The 20,602-nt window shown below is 35.3% G+C and overlaps 2 long non-coding RNA genes across 2 annotated transcripts; both read left to right on the plus strand.

The window, feature by feature from the left end:
* The first annotated feature begins 1,971 nt into the window (after nt 1–1,971).
* Nucleotides 1,972–4,183, plus strand: LOC128559524 (uncharacterized). The gene is made up of 3 exons (XR_008372432.1): nt 1,972–2,052; nt 2,153–2,209; nt 3,503–4,183. It is a non-coding gene; the product is annotated as an uncharacterized LOC128559524 (long non-coding RNA).
* A 6,126-nt stretch (nt 4,184–10,309) lies between these two features.
* LOC128559525 (uncharacterized) lies at nt 10,310–12,737 on the plus strand. The gene is made up of 2 exons (XR_008372433.1): nt 10,310–11,020; nt 12,025–12,737. It is a non-coding gene; the product is annotated as an uncharacterized LOC128559525 (long non-coding RNA).
* Nucleotides 12,738–20,602: the final 7,865 nt, after the last annotated feature.

A 20,602-nucleotide genomic window follows, 5' to 3' on the forward strand; every position in this document is an offset into this window, starting at 1 on the left:
CACCGTAAATAAAGACTTACCTGGCAAAAAATGATATCTTTAATTGTGTGCAGTGATATTTCTATCGATAAGATGTTTTTAGTGGTGTTTGTCTTTATTACCTCTTGACTTGCTATAATGACTACTGTATTGTATATATACGTAACTTTGACCATATTTGTTTTAAAAAATACTTTGAAATTCTTTAACCAGTAGTGAATACTGTTGAAACTTGATGTATCGAACTCGCTTATCCCAATGTTCCGGCTATCTCGAAGACATTTTCAGGTACCATCCCAAAAACCCAAAAATATCATCTTATGCCGAATTTCGGTTATGTCGAAGTATAACACTTGATCCCTTGGAATTCGAGTCATCGAGTTTCAGCAGTACTAAGAACAAATCTAATATGACTGAATACATTGTCTAATCTACAATTTTGCCAGACGACCGTTCAGTTGGGGCAATTCGCTAAATTTTCACAATCCTTTTCAATCTATGAAAACATAACCTCAAAATAAGAAAATTTCACTGTTTTTCTATTTATGTTGTACCAAAAGTGTGCGATCATGGCGAATCGTTTCAAATAATGTTCATGAAAACTTTCCACGTACACTCTCTTAGTTTATAAACAGATAAAACCAGTTTTACTCTCTTCTAAGTGGTGTCATCTTAGTCTGACATAGCCGTTGTTATGTATAGATCAATTAAAAAGGCAGTATGCTGTTCGTCTAAAGAGGAACTAAGTTCTTATTGACATGCCTTCATAAGGCCTAAAAAGTATTTGTTTTGGGTATCCCGACCTACCCTAAAAATTTACCGCGACCTTAAATGTTTTTATGGCGTTGGAAAAAATCGATATTTTCGCTATTTGTTATACTGTTCGCTTTGTGTTGCTCTTTCTTCTTTGTAAAAAAATATAAAAGCACCTTTCTACCTACCCTTTTATTGGGTGGGGTGGGGGGAGTGGCATGTTACGTGGTACGAAATTGCCATGAGAAAGTAAACGTATAACGGATTTGAAAGAAGTCCAAGGGCATAAAAATTACAACAGCAAATTTTACGTCATTAAACATGCACGTTTGCATATACAGGTAATTTATTGTGTTTCCGAAACTATGCAATCGTCGAATACGTCATATACGCGGACGAAAAACAAAAATATCCTAGGCTTGCCTCGGAGAATTATGTTTTGGTCTGCGCGAAAAGAACAGCAAGATGACACTTTCGAAGCAAACATTGTACCATATCAAATGCATATTTGACAAAGATCGAATGATTTAGCCATTTGATACTTCAGCCATTACAATTTGCCTAACTGAGTGCCCTGGCCGACATTGAAACTTTGTAACTGTTAGACATTAGCCTAAAACTGGAGCATGTCATGCCCTACTTTGTGCACGTTATGTATGTACGTTACTCTTTTAAAACGTCCTAAATTTAAGGCGGGTATGATAATATTACAAACACACTTTTTTATAAACCCAGTTAATACCACCAGAAGTGTCACGTTGAGGAAAGCATGCAGTTAATGGCGTGGCCTTGATGGTTTTGTATGTGCTTTTGTCATACAAGGTATGAAACTACATATTATTATAATAATCGATACATATCACTTAGTGTTTTAGTTGGGTATTTTTGTAAAAAAGACACTCGCCCCGTTACCCACTTCCCCCTCCCCCACCATAACCCACTAACAAAATGTAGGGGAAATATCGGATATAAACATCGCCGCTGGATGTTGCAACGAAACAGAAATATCAATAAAATGTGTGTATAACCTGAGGGAGGTATGTCATTCTGATAATTACTACACACAGTTGCAGCAATTATTTCATTAAAATGTATTTTGTCCGGTCTAACTAAACATGCATGACCTGCGCACCTATTTCTCAACGTTACATTGTATATCAATTGTTAATCTGTAGACACTTATAAAAGACTTACTGGAGCATAACATGCAATTGAAAGGCAAGTTATACAACGCTGTGAATAGAATTTGACAATATTTTAGCATTTAATTTCAGTACTGTGGTTTTATTGGATCGGTTTGGAGGATAAGACTAGATACAAGTAAGCGTATTTTAAAGTTACTTTCCATATAAGCTTGATTTTTATTTAATTTTCCTTGACATATTTCTTATGAAATGTATCTACTTGTATTCATTTTTAGTTTCTGCTAGAAGTCTGTTAGAAGTCACAAATTAAGTTCGGCTTTGACAGGAAATAAGTAAGTCACTTAATTTTTAATAAGTATGTGAAAATGTTTGTCTTGTTTAGTTATATCTACATTTTTATATCAGAATTATTAATGTAGGAATGAAGTTTCCTTTTGCTTCTTATGAATTCACAGTAGATTTTGTTTTTGAAATGTATTCCATAAAACACTTTTAAACGTTATCTGAATTAATTAAGAAAGGAAATGTATCTTTTCGGTGTTCATGCGAAATGAACGACAGAATAGGATTGACAAATCGCTAGCGCGATTCATGTTTAATTTATCGATCCTATTCTGTCGTTCATTTCGCATGAACATCGAAAAATACATTTCATTTCTTATATTTACATTATATTTCCTTTCCATTTGTAAACTAGATTATATTACAAATTCAACACATTTTGTGGAATTTAACATTAAAATCAGCTTTCCGGCAATTCTGTTCACCAGACGACGGAACAACCGCGACGACATCTAAAGAACGTTCTCCCTGACTATACGCGGACGTCGTCAAAACAGCGACCCGTTATCACTAAGCAGCGTTGACGTAACTTTCGCGCCTTTCATTTTGCTGTTCATACGAAATGAACGTCAATTTTTTCAATGGAGAAGAATAGGGCGAATGTAAATATTTTGATTTTTAACTTAAGAATATATTCATGATATTTTACGTTGGCAATTTTTATAAGTGGATAGAAGTATATTTTTCAAAATTGTCAAAAGTTGACATGATGCAATATACATTTGTATTATTATTGTGAGTTAAGAAATAATTTTCAAGCATGCATAATACCGCATAATTGCTTTGAGTAGCAAAATGTCGTGTCTTCCAGTCTAGCTGTTTCACTATATTTCGTCGTAAAAGTCAGGTCAATCCACATCCAACAGAAACAGTACTTTTTACAGAAAATTACAACACATTATAAACATCACAGTTTTAACCTCTGAATCATGCGGGCAGATACTTACAGAGAACAATTTATTCAAGTAATATTAGTTAAGTAAACTGATAGCCATTATAATAACTGTGCTGGAAAACATGGTGTTTGACTTGTATCTACCTAATAAGCAAAATAAATTGAACATTATCCTATCCTTCACTGTCGTCCTCTTTAGTTTAACCGTCATCATATGTCTATGAAATATTTCTCTGTTGCTTCGCAATAGTCAATATTACTATGTTCCGTTAGTGTACGAGTAAAGCCATGACAATGCTGGTTCACTTCTTTCATTTTGTTTACAATGTATTAAATCTGTTCCGATCCTATCACTTAACTATGCATTCAATGCCTGTCTCCATTTCAGATTTGGTGCGGTCGGGAATTATGGCTGTTCAAATACGCCTTACTTATATTGTCATCCTACTTACCATTTTGAATCTCACGCTGTGCTTTCCTCATCCTATTCCTCATGGTCCTCGAAGTAACTTGGTTTCCTCAAAGGAAGAAATGTTTCTTACACGTTTGCACAGGCATCTACACAAAGATACAAGCCAGCAGATGAATGTGGTTCTGCAGACGGTAGAATAATGAAGAACATCTTTCAACGAAGGCTGAGAAGATCTAGATAACTAACAAGTTGACATGTAAAGAGTTTAGCTGCAACCCTGAAGAAATATTAAACACTGACAAATATACATTCATAAAGTGTATTGAGAGCGATCGTGAACACTAACAAATATACATTCAATAAATACATTGAACGTGATCGTGGTATGTGTTTTAACAAATATAGTAGTATGTATCGTCATTACAAAATAATCATGACTGTTCTCTGTAAAAAAGTTCTAATTAACTGTTTTAAACAAAGATTAACAACTAAAGTATTATAAACATCTGCATAGTTTACCTGTAAATATTATCATACTTTTTGTAGTTTGACATTCCACTTCTTCAGTCTGGAACAGGTTTTTGTCTTAAACTAACTGTATATACATGCTATAACAGTTTAGCCATATAATTCTGCTGAATAAAGTTAGCAAGAAGTGTTTATTTGTTTTAAAACATGGGCTATAAGCCAAACAAACACAGTTTAGGTATCCGAAAAACGACAAGAACCATAAAATGGTATCAAAATAACAAATATTATAGCCGAGATTTAAATATTTCTAAACTGACATTAACAAGAAACACACATCTATTCCTAGAACAGATTCTCAATAGTATTAATCACATAATGATGAACCCATCAGATAAAACATCAAACCCAAACTCTACATAGAATCTAAAATCCGGGAATTGTATCTTCAAGGGCCACGCTATCATTGCTCTAATGTCATTTGTTGATATTGCCACACACAAAGGCTTCATGTAATTCGTTAGAACTTAATGGTAATAAATAGATCCATAGACTACTCCTGTCCGTTCAAGCAAACCAAAGTTTGATAGTTTTGTAAAGTGTGTGTGTGTGAAGTGGGGGTGGGTGGGGGGATACAGGAATACAGGATACCGCTTTCCTTTCGTTGCAAAGTTAATCACAGTATAAACTGGTGTGTCCCGGTAATCCACTGTCGAGTCCGTTATGACTGCTAAATGATTGAAAATACACATTACGCCCCATTAATACACAGTAATTTGCTTTTATACTAACCTGTTTCATGAAAAATTCTAAAAATAAAATGTTCGTAAAAGGAATCGGTGCAAGAAACATTGAGGTTTGTTTGTTTACACAAATATTCACAGTCGGAGAAGCTGTACGCAGATAATATGCCAAAAAGTGAACTCCGTTACAATCAGCTCCGTTACGAGGTATTCCGATGACAAATTCGTAACGGAGTTGACTTATTAGACGTCTTATGTCATTTTTCCTTTGTAGTCTTCTTTAAGCAAATATGTTTTCATATTTTACTTCATACACACAATTAATACAATGTCCGTAACTGGAAAACTGTGAGTAGAAAACATTTCGATGTTCAGAATTTATTAATAATTAATGCGCCAGACTAAAATCTGTGTGCTGCCGGATACCATCATGCCATATCGAATAAATAAATGTAAATATAAAGCTTTTGAGGTTTTTGTTTCCGAATAAGATGTATTAAATATGGGTATTACATTCCTAATCGGATCTCTTATTGAATATAACTAGTTGTTCAACATACATTTGCCAAAATGCATTCAGTGATCTGAAGAAAATTGTGTAAAGGACCCGTTTACAACTTTGAGTTCCGTTTGCGATAACTGGCCGTTCTTGCTCTTTCCTTAGCCACTGTTTGTTGTTTTTCCACATATGTTTGCAATAATATACCGATGTCTCATCTCCTGTGAGCCTGTTAGATGTTCGTCAAATCTCCTTTCCAACTGCAGTTTTATAGATTTTTATAAGTTTCTTTCAACATTGCACACATTGGGCTTTCCGCCTTTTGTCAAATGAAGTGGTACCCCACTTGCACACACTTTCGATAATTCAAAGTGTTTGGTCAGAATGATATGAACGCTTCCCGATGAAATGCTCACTGATGAAACTATTTGGCAAACTGTATTTCTTGAGTCTTGCTACAGTAGCAATATTATGAGAGGAGGCTGACGGTTTAGAACGCCCTACACCAAGGTAGATCTTGGACTCTGGATTCTCCCTTATCAAATACCCTTACCCGCCTGTATGAAGTGTCTTTGGAAGAGTTTTAAATTCAACGCATCTTTATGTAGGAAATAATTTTCTTTATAACTGGAGCCTAAAGCAACACCAGTGTGTACACATTCCATGGAATGGGCATAATTGCAACATTTACACCAAAGGGCAACAAAAGACGAGTTGTGCCCAGGATACAAGTAACAAATGAAGAGCTTGTCAAAATTGGGAAAATCAATATAAAATATTATAAACAAAATGACAATGTCCTTGAAAATGTCATATTTGAGAAGCTGTTGGATATAGATTGTGAGGATCCTATACCTGGAAACTTCGAGTTTCTTGTTAAAATTACACGCCCACTAAGTCCAATGACACCAAGCTGGTCTGGAATCATGCAAACTGTTCAGAAGGGTGAACATCCAGGAGCGTCCAAAGTCCAGTTCCTTCCCATGATAGACATGAACCCAATGGATATGTCCTGCATATATTCCACCTTGACATACGTTGCACAGCAAGCCCGTTTGATGAACATTGACCCTGTCATAACATTTGACCAACCACTGTATTGGAAGGCCATGACTATCATAACAAACGAACCAGATTCTAGTGAGCTGAAGAGAGCTGTAATCAGACTTGGTGCCTTTCATATGGAAATGAGTTTCTTGGGATGTATAGGGAAGATTATGGAAAATAGCGGTCTTTCAGAACTACTAAGCACTGTATATGCTCCAAACACTGTTTGCCATATGCTAAGCGGAAAGGCGGTTCAGAGGGCAATTAGAGGTCATTTCTTGGCCAGTGATGCACTTGACCAGCTCATTATGGAGAAGACATTTCATGAGTTAATGGAAACGCAGTATATAGATGAGAATAACAATCATGCTGAAACAGGGAGAAGCAATGATGAAGCCTACTCACCTGAACAGAGAAAATTAGTCACAATTTTTGAAAGTGTACTCGAGCAGAAAATTGATGAACGGCTACTAGTAACTGAAGACAATGTAAATCGAAAAGAAATGGTTGACAAAGTTGAAAGTACTAAGCATACATTGAAAAGTTCTAGAACTGCAAAATTATGGCTACAATACTTAGAAATGATCAACCTACTGAAACAGTTTATCGCAGCTGAAAGGATTAGGAATTGGCGATGTCACCTCAAGAGTTTGAAAAACATGCTTCCTTTTTTTGCAGCTGCAGGACATAATCTGTACACGAAATCAAGCTACATGTACCTTCAGCAAATGAACTGTCTTCATATAACACATCCTGAAGTTTGCCAAGCATTTGAAAAGGGATTGCATGTGGTCCGAAGGTCAAACAGAATGTGCGGTGGTCTTTCTACCGATCTGGTTATTGAACAAGTACTTATGCGCAGTGTCGAGTCTGTAGGTGGACTGACAAGAGGCAGAGGATTGTCAGAGTTACAACGAACGCAGTGGATTTTGTCTATGCCAGCCTGTGCAGAAATAAATTTTGCAATGCAAGAATATACTAACAAGAAATACAATACAAGTGATCAGCACAAGGATATTGCAAAATCTCGAATCGACAGGGATGAGAAAGATCGGCAAGTGTTTTTAGAGTTTCTCCGGGAGCGAAACCCATTTTCAGATGAAGCAAACCTGAGAAATATTGAAACGGGAAGTTTAGCAGACGCAAATGTAAACGTGGACTCGGCAAGAAATGTAGGGGAGAAAATACTGAAGAACATGGAAGGGAAAAAGGTTCTTGAACATTCGTTTAAACGTAACGATCAAGCTGTCCAAAACAAATATCGAAGTTGGTGGAGAAGAGTTCCATGTAGACCCTCAGCTACTGTTCCAAAGAATTATGGCAGTTGCGGACAACTATACTGATGATCCTGAGGAGATATTTAAGCAAGAATTGTCAGCAAATCCATCAGCACTTTTTGACAATTCAGGATTAATGAGAGAAGCACAGAAGCCTCAAATCGCTAACACTATATGGGACTTGGGACAATGTGATGCAACATATATACCACCCTTGACCGTGTGTCATATTGTTTTGGATGGTGGATCTCTACTTCAACGAATCCCTTGGGATTATGGTACCTCATTTGGAGCAGTATGTAGTAATTATTGTAGATTTGTCGAAACAAACTATAAAAATGCACATATTGTATTTGACGGGTATGAAAATGGGCCTTCTACAAAAGACACAACACACGTACGAAGGACGAAAGGCAGAATAGGAGCAAAAATCTCTTGATAGTGAAAACAGCAGTGGAATTATCAGACGAAAAACCGACGGTGGTTATTGGTGAAGAAACAGACCTTTTAGTTTTACTGTGTCATCACGCGGAAGAAGGCAGGGAAAAGATATTTTTTAAGTCTGACTCTGGTTCAAAGAAAAAGAAAATTTGGGATATTTCTAAGACAAAGAATGTACTAACTGAAGGCATATGCAGTGTTTTACCTGTTGTCCACGCATTCTGCGGTTGTGACACTACATCGAGGATATACGGAATAGGAAAAGGAATTGCTCTAAAAAAGCCATGGTCGACACAGATTTCCATGCAAATGCAAAGATATTTCTGAAAGAGTCCACTCACGAAGAGTTCGAAAGAGCAGGAGAGCAAATGATGTGTACGTTGTTCAATGGCAGGAAAATTGAAGGTTTAGATAGGCTAAGATACAGAAAGTTTTTTTCAGCGTGTCAGTACAGGCACAACAGTTGTACAAGTACAGAGTTTACCACCAACTTCTCAATTGGCCAAATATCACAGCTACAGGGTGTACCTACAAGTTCGGACATGGCTTGAAAGAATACTACAACCACGGGAATGGGGCTGGTATGAAAAAGATGGCAGGCTTACCCCACTGAAATGTGATTTACCTGCTGCGCCAGAGAGACTGAAAATCATAAGATGCAACTGCAAACAAAATTGCGACTCTCGAAGATGCACTTGCCGTAAGCATGGTCTGTCTTGTTCTACTGCCTGTGGGGAATGCAATGGAATCGGTTGTAGCAATGTTCAATCAGTAGAAGATGAACTAGAAAATTAGATTATGTGCATGAAGGGATACTGAAGCTTAATGATAATATTTGCTTGCCCCTCAGTCTCAAATGTTTCTTTGTTGATACTGGTCAACATGAAAAGTACTTGTCAGTATAACATTCTCTGCAAATGTATCTACTAAGCCTGTTGTATACTTCATTACATTTGAAGGCAGGTTATTTTGTATCATAGTTATTTAAAAACGTAGTATTAGAAATGAGTTATAATTATTACCATATAATTTATATTACTATGTTTCAGTTGGTCAGTACATGCTTGTTGCTTTTTAAAATACTCTGCTAATCAAAGTATTTTGTCATATTACTATAGATTATTAACAAACGATTATGTTGTAGTCACACGGAATGTATATTCACCGATGTATATAAGTTTCTTAGATCTCACAATTTATTATACAGTGATATTGTACATATAATGGGAATAACAGTAGAAATTTGATAACAGTGCAAACATATTATTGTTACTACAGCCGAACATGTTCTGTAAAAACCACAAATAGGAAGAACAAAAACTTACCTTTGTTGACTGGTGGTCTCTATTAACAGGTGAAATATCCATTAATAATGGTCTCATGGTAATAAAAACTGGTGCCGTTTGGCATTGCATCAGTGTTTTTGTTAAGGTGGTCTTATCTACAGGAGGTCTTCAACATAGGTTTGACTGTATATGGATTCTAGATATTACATGATATGTACCTATGTATTAAAGTGGGTGGGGTACAGATCAGGACTTCAATCACATACTATTATGAATTTAGCATGTATTGTATGTATCAGTTTTGCAAACAATATGTATTTTGACATAACTGTTTTATTGTTTTACTATTTATATTCAAGATAGATATCTCTAATAGGGCTGAAGTGTATGTTTAATTAAATTTGATGAAGTCATTGTAAATATGAACACATATATGAATAAATCTATTATTGCACTACATGTGTTTGAAAAAAAACATATTGTTAAAATACTTATACCAGAAAATTGTAATACATGTAATGTGCAGCATTTTATTTATATTCATTTTTCCAGTAAGTAATTGCTTGTTACTTATAAACAAAAGTTCTGCTTTATAATGTGCCATCTCGATATTTACTGAGGTTGTTAGTTTAAGTGATACTTTACACAGATAAATATATTTATAAGATCTCATAATTCTTTGTAAAATAAAATTGTATATAATAATGCTATATACACATCATTGTTACTAAATGGAAACTACCTGTTAATTCATATGATTATCTTTATAATGTAGTGGGTGGGGTACAGCTCGGGTCTTTATACACATAAAATGTGATTATTTACATGTTTAGTATGTATTCGAAGCATGTTTAGTATGTACTCGAAGCAATAAATATCTGTTTTAATAAAACTGTTTTATTTTTTCTATCAGTATTCAAGATGTCCATGTTTTAGAGTTGAAACAAATAATACAATCTATCTTCTTGACTTCCGTGAAGAAAAAAATCGAGGGACTTGCAGAAAAATAGTAGGGTATAAAAGACATATATTTTTTCATGATTGGACACAAATATTTCTGAGGACTTTTGTAAATTGTTAGTGCAGATATTATAGTGTATGAAAATTAAAATAATTATTGTGAAGGAATTTGTTTGAGGCTACCCATCTATTTAGGCTATAATGCCTTGACTAAAAACCTTTATTACAATTTAATTGTTCCTCAGTGGGACAAGAAATGCCTTTATGAATATGTTAAAGCAAACAGTAATGATATTGTAGTATGAGTAAACCTTAACAGTCGATGGCTAAAGAATTTGAATTAGCTCGATCTTCGGCTCGTTTGGATTTTTGCCAGATCGGATCTCACGAGAAATAACCTAGTAAATGTAAAATACACGTTACGTTTAAGAGCACAGGACAAAATACTGCACTGTAAATAAACACTTACCTAGCAAAAAATTATATCTTTAATTGTGTGCATTGATTTTTCCATTGGTAATATGTTTTAGTGGTGTTTGTCTTTATTACCTCTTGACTTGCAATAAGGACTACTGTATTGTCTATATACGTATCAACGTTACATTGTATATCAATTGTTATACTGTAGACAATTATAAAAGACTAACTGCAGCATAACATGCAATTAAAAGGCAAAATATATAACGCTGTGAATAGAATTTGACAATATTTAAGCATTGATTTTCAGTACTGCAGTTTTATTGGATCGGTTTGGAGGATTAGACTAGGAACAAGTAAACGTATATTAAAGTTACTTTCCATATAATATTGTTTTTTATTTATTTTTTCATGAGATATTTCTTATGGAATGTATCTACTTGTATTTCGTTTTAGTTTCTGCTAGAAGTCACAAATTAAGTTCGGCTTTGACAGGAAATAAGTAAGTGACTTAAATTTTAATACATGTATGTGAAAATGTTTGGTTGTTTAGTTATATCTATATTTTTATATTAAAATTATTAATGTAGGAATAAACTTTCCTTCTGGTTTTTATGAATTCGCAGTAGATTTTATTTTTGAAATGTATTCTATAAAGCACTTTTAAAGGTTATCTGAATTAATTTTATTTTAAGCTTAAGAATATATTCATGATATTTTACGTTGGCATTTTTTATAAGTGGATAGAAGTATATATTTTTCAAAATTGTCAAAAGTTGACATGATGCAAGATATTATTATTGTGAGTTAAGACATAATATTCAAAGCATGCATAATACCGCGTAATTGCTTTGAGTAGCAAGATTTCGTGTCTTCCAGCCTAGCAGTGTCACTATATTTTGTCATAAAAGTCATAAAAGTCAGGTCAATCAACATACAACAGAAACAGTACTTTTTACGGAATATTACAACACATTATAAACATCACAGTTTTAACCTCTGAATCATGCGGGCAGATACTTGCAGAGAACAATTTATTCAAGTAATATTAGTTAAGTAAACTGATAGCCATTATAATAAATGTGCTGGAAAACATGGTGTTTGACTTGTATCTACCTAATAAGCAAAATTAATTGAACATTATCCTATCTTTCACTGCAGTCCCCTTTAGTTTTACGGTCATCATATGTCTATGAAATATTTCTCTGTTGCTTCGCCATAGTCAATATCATTATGTTCCGTTAGTGTACAAGTAAAGCCATGGCAATGCTTGTTTATTTCTTTCATTTTGTTTAGAGTGTATTGGATCTGTTTTGATCCCATCACTTAACTATGCGTTCAATTCCTGTCTTCATTTCAGATTTGGTGCGGTCGAGAATTATGGCTGTTCAAATACGCCTTGCGTATATTGTCATCCTACTTACCATTTTGAATCTCACGCTGTGCCTACCTCTTGGTCCTGTTGGTCCTCGCGGTCCTCCTATTGGTCTTCAAAGTAACTTGGTTTCCTCAAAGGAAGAAATGTTTCTTACACGTGTGCGCAGGCATCTACACAAAGATGCAATTCAGCAGATGAATGTGGTTCTGCAGACGACAGAATAATGAAGAACATATTTCAACGAAGGCTAACAAGACATTCTAGACAACTAACAAGTTGACATGTAAAGATTTTAGCTGCAACCCTGAAGAAATATTAAACACTGACAAATATACATTCATAAAGTGTATTGAGAGCGATCGTGAACACTAACAAATATACATTCAATAAATACATTGAACGTGATCGATCGTGGTATGTGTTTTAACAAATATAGTAGTTTGTATCGTCATTTCAAAATAATCATGACTGTTCTCTGTACATTCAAAAAGTTCTATTTAACTGTTTTAAACAAAGATTAACAACTAAACTATTTTAAACTTTGGCAGTAGTTTACCTGTCAATATTATCATACTTTTTGTAATTTGACATTCCATTTCTCAAGTTTGGAACAGGCTTTTGTCTTAAACTAACTGTATATACATGCTACAACAGTTTACCCATATAATTCTGTTGAATAAAGTTAGCAAGAAGTGTTTATTTGTTTTAAAACATGGGCTATTAGTCAAACAAACACAGTTTAGGTATCCGAAAAACGACAAGAAACCACAAAATGGTATCAAAATAACATATGTTGTGCATGTTCTTTTAAATTTGATATAGGCTATGAATTATGAGGGTTTTATTGGCAATACGACAAAATTTTAGCATGTCAAAATTTCAATCCATATTCTTAGAGCCTCAGAGTAGAAAAAATGAATAGAAATACAAAGCAAAACGTAGGCAAAATCGAAATTTAGTGTTGTTTCAAAACTAACTATTCATATTTTGAAACAATGAAATAAACGCGATTCACAAAAACTTAACAAATCATCACTTCTGTTCCAGTTTAAATTTTGGTGCCACAGATAATAATGAGTACTCACTCAATTTGCCACCCTGTTAACCATCTCGAATCTTCCATTGTGCAGACCCGCTAAGGGTCAACAAGATCATATTTCTCCTCTGGTCGTCAAGCTTACTTGGTTCCTGCTGTAAAATTGAGATGCCTTGTTCGGTATCTAATGAAAGAGCTCAGGATATTAACGGCAAAGTAGTGAAGAATGTGCTACTTTGAAGGTTATAATACATCATTTATAACTAAGAACGTGGATTATGAGAATTTTAGAAATATTCAACATCGTTTTATAAATCACGAATAAGAAAGCAGATAAAGTACTGTAGAGAATAGAATATCATTTGTTTTAATTATCATAGTATTATTTTGTATCACCTATTGACTAAAAATTTTATAAAACACCAAAGGCTGCGGAACACTACTTTACCATTTCAAATTGTCGTTGAGACGATGTTTGCTGTGTGTGTGTGTGTGTGTGTGTGTGTGTGTGTGTGTGATGGAGATCATTGTCAATGCAAACAAATCAGCCAAACATCAGTCATAATTGTTTTCTACATGATCGATCTTTAGAAACGAATCCACTAAATTTTGTGTTGGTACGCCTTCAAAAGTTTCTTTCTAATCATCAAGCAGACATCAAAGAAACAAAATGTATTGCTTGTTTTGTGCTGGGACATTCAAAGGAAGCGTAGCAATTGAACAGTAACAAAATGAAAAGGCATTATAAATAGATTAGGACATTGTCATTCCATTGTTTGAAAACAAAACCATCTCGAATCTACCATTGTGCAGACCCGTTAAGGGTCAACAAGGTCATATTTCTCCTCTGGTCGTCAAGCTTACTTGGTTCCTGCTGTAAAACTGAGATGCCTTCTTCGGTATCTAATGACCTACAGACCTGATCCATACAATCTACATGTACACATTGCTTTATCGCTTCCTACCTATATGTCAAGTTTAAAGTCAATACATTGAATTGTTATTAAGTACTGCTTCGGATACGAAACATAATGAACAATTGGACGCATGCACCATCACGTAATACGTCAGTTTTTGTATAAAAAGGAAATCTGGCGATATGTACACTAAGGTACTACTCTATGCTATTGCCTAATTTGTAACATACTTTGCAATAAATATTATAGCCGAGATTTAAATATTTCTAAACTGACATTAACAAGAAACACACATCTATTCCTAGAACAGATTCTCAATAATATTAATCACCTAATGATGAACCCATGAGATAAAACAACAAACCCAAACTCGACATAGAACCTAAAATCCGGGAACGATATCCTCAAGGGACACGTTATCGTTGCTCTAATGTCATTTGTTGATATTGCCACACACAAAGGCTTCATGTAATTCGTTAGAACTTAATGGTAATAAATAGTTTCATAGACTACTCCTGTCCGTCCAAGCTAACCAAAGTTTGATAGTTTTGTAAAGTGTGTGTGTGTGTGTGTTTGTGTGTGTGTGTGTGTGTGTGTGTGTGTGTGTGGGACGGGGGGGGGGGGGGGGGGGGGGGGGGGGAGGGGGTATAAATTAATGGCTCAGTTTGCGATGTAGATTAATTCTATATTTTGCGGTGGATGTTATGTCCCCACTATTTTACACTCACAGTCTGATAGATTGGTGTGTCCCGGAAATCCACTGTCAAGACCGTTACGACTGCTAAATGATTGAAAATACACATTATGCCCAATTAATACACAGTAAGTTTTTCACTAACCTAATAAAATGTTCATAAAAGGAATCGGTGCAAGAAACATGGAGGTTTCTTTGTTTACACAAATACTCGTAGTCGGGGAAGCTGTACGCAGATAATATGCCAAAAAGTAAACTCCGTTAGAGGCAGCTCCGTTACGAGGTATTTCGTCGACAAATTCGTAACGGAGTTGACTTTTTAGACGTCTTATGTCATTTTTCCTTTGTAGTCTTCCTTAAGCAAATATGTTTTCATATTTTATTTCATACACACAATTAATACAAGTCCGTAACTGGAAAACTGGGAGTAGAAAACATTTCGATGTTCCAAATTAATAAATAATTAATGCGCCAGACTAAAAACTGTGTGCTGCCGGATTCCATCATGCCACATCGAATAAATAAATGTAAATATAAAGCTTTTGAGGTTTTTGTTTTCGAATAAAATATATTAAATATGGGTATTACATTTCCAGTCGGATCCCTTATTGAATATAACTTTTTGTCCAGTACTCAATAGGTAGTTGTTCAACATACATTTGACAAAATGCATTCAATGACCTGAAGAAAATTGTGTTAAGAACCCGTTTACAACTTTGAGTTCTGTTTGCGATAACTGGTCGTTCTTGCTCTTTCCTTAGCCACTGTTTGTTGTTTTTCCACCTAGTAGGTTCGTAATAGAATACCCATGTCTCATCCCCTGTGAGAAGTTCGTCAAACCTCCTTTCAGTTGCAATTTTATAGACTTTTAGAAGTTTCTTGCAACATTGCACACATTGGGCTTTCTGCTTTTTTTGTCAGATGAAGGGGTACGCCACTTGCACACACTTTCGATAAATCAGTGTTTGGTCAGAATTTCATGAATGCTTCCCGATGAAATGCTCACTGATGAAACTATTTGGCAAACTGTATTTCTTGAGTCTTCTGCTACAATGACTGCTACAGTAGCAATGTTATGAGAGGATGCTGACCTTTTAGAGCGCCCTTCCCAAGGTAGATCTTGGGCTACGGAATCTTCCTTATCAAATACCCTTACCCGTCTGTATGAAGTGTCTTTGGAAGAGTTTAAATTCTTGCAGGCTCTGATTGGCTGGTATATTCGGAGGACAACGCATCTTTATGTTGGACATAATTTCCTTCAAACACAGAGCCTAAAATAACAACAGTGTATACGAGTCTGGTGTACAATGTAATAAAACGGTGACAAAACTAATTGTGTTGAAATTGTTAATGTACATGGCTATTGAAACCTCCTAGAAATCTATAAAAATCATATTTGCATATGTAAAAGATTCTACGGAATCGCGTTAGTCTAAAAGATTTCTGAATTCCCTTTGTATCTTAAGGAAGGCAGAAATTTAACTCCTATAGACAATGTTGGTTTAATTCTTATTTATTCAATATTTATATCATAAAAGATAAAAGGTAAGGGTAGATTTCCCGGAAGCACAGAGCACCCAAAACACAGCTATGGAGCCATGCATCGCAAAGTAGGCCCGCAACAACAGAAGCTGTAACGGAAAAAATATATTGTAGACGGGTTGCTTCAAAAATCCAACAACAAGTACATCGTAAATATATACAAAATAAAGAAAAATGGGAGTGGGGTCGTAAGGGGTAGATAAAACCATTCATTTTGAATGTCTCTGACTTGACATTGTCCTGTTGATGACAATGGATCACTGGTTGTAATCTTTCTGGATCAGGTCAATCGCTATGACTATGAAAGGTATCTATTATTAATGTAAAAGTCTGTTAAATTGTCTGTTCTATTGATATAATATGTTGGGTACTCCAAACATATAAGTTATCAATTTGTATATCTCTTTTTGTTTTTCAAATTTATTTACCCAATTTGTTGATACATGAACACAATTTACCAATATTTGTTTTAGTGTACCATCAATTAAAATCCAATGTAACTCATACTGAATGAATAACAATAAACAAAACCAAAATGTACATAAATTAGCAAGCATACAGCAAACAACATCTTAACACCCTGAAAATAAAACACACCAAAATTCACTTTAAAAGCCAATTTTTCCATCATTTAAAATGCAACATAACGAATACTGAATAAAACACAATCTAAAAACGGAAATTTTAAAATAGATTTGTATAGACCAGCACGTTAACGTTTTGACTAAACACAAAAATTCTCTTAGACTCTAACAATCCAACTGTAAACAACTGAACTACACAAAATATAGATTCGATTACAAGTTCAAAACCTATTTCTCTAAACCAACTTTGTAAAGTTACATACAATATACCACGAAAAACACGTGGAAGACGTCTGCATTATCATTCTATTGTCAAATTTATATCAATACAACACAAATACTGTCATCCTACAAAACCATGCATTATTATTATGCGCGAAAACCTCTCAACATTTATTTATCTTCTATACATATATAGTAAGTATACATTAAAAAGCTATCATTTTTTGTCGCAATGCTAGCGAGCTAATATTTCACGTTTCTTAACATAATGTCACTTTTACTTATAAACATCTCTTGCCTATTTCAAGCAAGAGTCTCGCAAAATTAGCCCGAATTTAAAATAGAGCAATTCACCAAAAACATAAAACATAAAATAAAATGTACTTTGAACTGATAATGTTCTATCCAATATAAACCAATATTTACTCATCAAAAGTACGTTAATATCTCCAATTGCAGTCTTGCAATTTCTTTTCGTGCAAGAACTGCAGTGTTTGGAACTTTGTTTCGATCGGAATAACTAGCATCTTGCCTTTACATGTATTATTACGATTTTTAAATTAAAAAGTTATCAATATTGAACGTCTACGTAGCTTTAGTCAAACGAAAATTTCTAGATTTAAATACACAATTGTAAGTAAGTAAAGGGACCACACGCGGTGCGTTACAATATAAGGGAGTGAACTCATAGCACCATCTCATCATGCTTGCTGGAGTAATTATCCATTTTGTACCCATATATCCGCTATAACATGTGGTTTTTTAAACACCTCTAGGATCTATTTACAGTATATAAATAGCCCAATAAACCATAGGTACCGACACTTTATCTGAGACAACGTATCACATATTCGCATCTGTAAAGATCAAAATCTTTAGTTATTTGACTTATTTCCCATATTAAGCAGTTAATTTTGAACGGAGATGACCAAATAATGAATCGGATATTAAACATGGACTCTCTATTGTACATATGCAACTTTACACGTCCTTCACTACTTAGTTTAAATTTTGTAATTTATTCACGTTCCATTCTCTCCTCGTCGGAGGGGTGGATCCGCCCTATTGCAGCAAAATACTTTAATCCAAGACTGGCGGCTAAACTACGGATATTAACCACATATCAGCCTCCTTAAACATGGAAAGTCACGACACAAATAAAAAGCGCCATCCAGTCACACCTTTCTTATAAATCACTTACGTATACATGCACAACCTGTTACAGTCAGAATTTTCATTCGAACATACATATCTTCTCAACTTTTGCCTCTACTCCTTCTAATCTCTGGAAACATACACCCACATCCTGGACCCAACAGTACAATTTCATCCGACAACTCATCATTATCAGCATATAGTGAAATATTGCAAAGTGTACTTTCTGTTATTCATCTAAATATTCAGTCTCCGGCCTAAAATTGACATTCTCGAAATAGAAGCACAGCCTTATGATATTCTTATCTTCACAGAATTCTGGCTATCTCCTGCAATATCGAATGATGATCTTCTCATACCTAATTTTCAAACAACGTTTCGCTGTGATCTTAATGCTCGCACAGGTGGAGACGTCACTATCTATATTTGAGATGGCCTTCTCGCCTTCTCGCCTTCTCGCCAAACATCGTGATGACCTTTCTGTTGCTGGATTAGAGGCTCTCTGGCTTGAAATAAATTTCAGACATCGTGTCATCCTTGTAGGTGTCTATCGTACTCCAGATTCAAATAATCAACAATGGCTTCTTCTGGAACAGTCCATAGACCAAACTTTAAACCAACCTTGTGATAATATCCTAGTTGCTGGTAACTTTAACATCAATATCCTAAACACTAAGACAAACAATATATCAAATAGCATTTCCTCTTACCAGGCAGAACAACTAATATCATCACCAACCCATTTTACAAAAAACGCATCCTCTCTTATTCATCTCATTTTTGTTAAAAATAAAAATCACGTACTAACAAGTTTTGTTGCCGATCCATTCATTCCTGACATGGCTCGATTCCACTGCCCTATTGTCGCTGTTCTTAAACTAGACAAGCCTATAAACACTACATTCAAAAGAAAAGTATGGTTGTACGACAATGGTAACTATGATCAATACAATACAATACTGCACAATACTAACTGGGACACAATAACAATTACCTTAACAAAGCCACTCGGGACATCATACACGCAATTTTAACTGCAGCACAACAATCAATTCCAAATAAAACAGTCACAATAACGCCAATAGACATTCCTTGGCTAAATGATACAATAAGAAAGGCTATTATAATTATTATTATACCAGATTTATATAGCGCCCTTTTCATGATAAACACGTTCAAAGGCGCTTTACATATAGCAAACGCAGCCCCACAGGGCGCGAAATTCATCCTCTTCTAGTACAGACACAGAGCGATCTGACCAGAGGGACAGAGTGAGATAAAGCCCCCAGAACAGACAGAGAGAACAGAGAGAGATACAGGCCTGTCCGGCCAACTTAGCCTAGCTCTTTGAGAATAGACAGTCTGGTTCTTTAACGTGCCCGGTGTATAGCACCGATACACGCGAAGCCATCTTTCCTTGGAAGAACCAGTACAGGCCTCTTAGTCAGGTGGGAGGCACTCAAGAGCATCTCAGAAATTTCCAGTTCCTGGACCGGGATTCGAACCCCGGACTTCTGAATTGGCAGTCAGGCATGTTACCACTAGACCACCTAAGAAGCGCAAGAAGTTACATAAAACAGCAAAGCGACTTAACACTGAACAAGCTTGGACAAACTTAAAAACAATACGCAGCGAGGTTACAAAACAAATACGAATAGCAAAACAAAACTACCAAAATAAACCCATTGAACAAGTAAACTCAAACACAGTAACAGCGAAACTCTGGTTCAAAACTGCTAAAAAACTTACAAACAAAACAACAGCTCAGACAATTCCAACACTACAAGACCAAAATACACAAGCATCTACAGACCAAGAAAAGACAGAACTTCCTAACCGTTTCTTTTGCTCACAATCCACCACAGATGACACTAACGAAACTTTGGCACCATGCCCATCCTCTACTACAGCTACCCTATCAAATATTCTTATAACACCAACAGACGTCTCTGAAGCTATATCCCTCATTGATCCATCTAAATCATGTGGTCCTGATCTCATCAGCCCTAAACGTCTTCGAGAAGGTAAAGCAAAACTTTCTGAACCTCTTTCACAGTTCTTCAACAAGTTATTGACGCATGCATTCTTCCCTTCGTCCTGGAAACTAGTAAATGTTACTCCAGTTTAAAAAAAAACAGACCCCTCTAAACCTTCGAACCATCGACCAATCTCCCTTCTTAGCTGTATAGGCAAACTTATGGAACGGTGTATTCGCAAATATCTTTACAACTATCTCACTCAAAACAATCTCCTTACTTCTCTTCAGTCAGGCTCTATCAAAGGTGACTCTACAGTGAACCAACTGGTCTATCTTCACAACGAAATCTGCAATGCCCTCGATCACGGCAAGGAAGTTCGAGGCTTTTTTTGTGACGTTTCGAAGGCCTTCGACAGGGTGTGGCATCGCGGA

The sequence above is a fragment of the Mercenaria mercenaria genome, chromosome 9 (genome assembly GCF_021730395.1).
Source record: "Mercenaria mercenaria strain notata chromosome 9, MADL_Memer_1, whole genome shotgun sequence".
NCBI classification, from domain to species: Eukaryota; Metazoa; Mollusca; class Bivalvia; order Venerida; family Veneridae; genus Mercenaria; species Mercenaria mercenaria.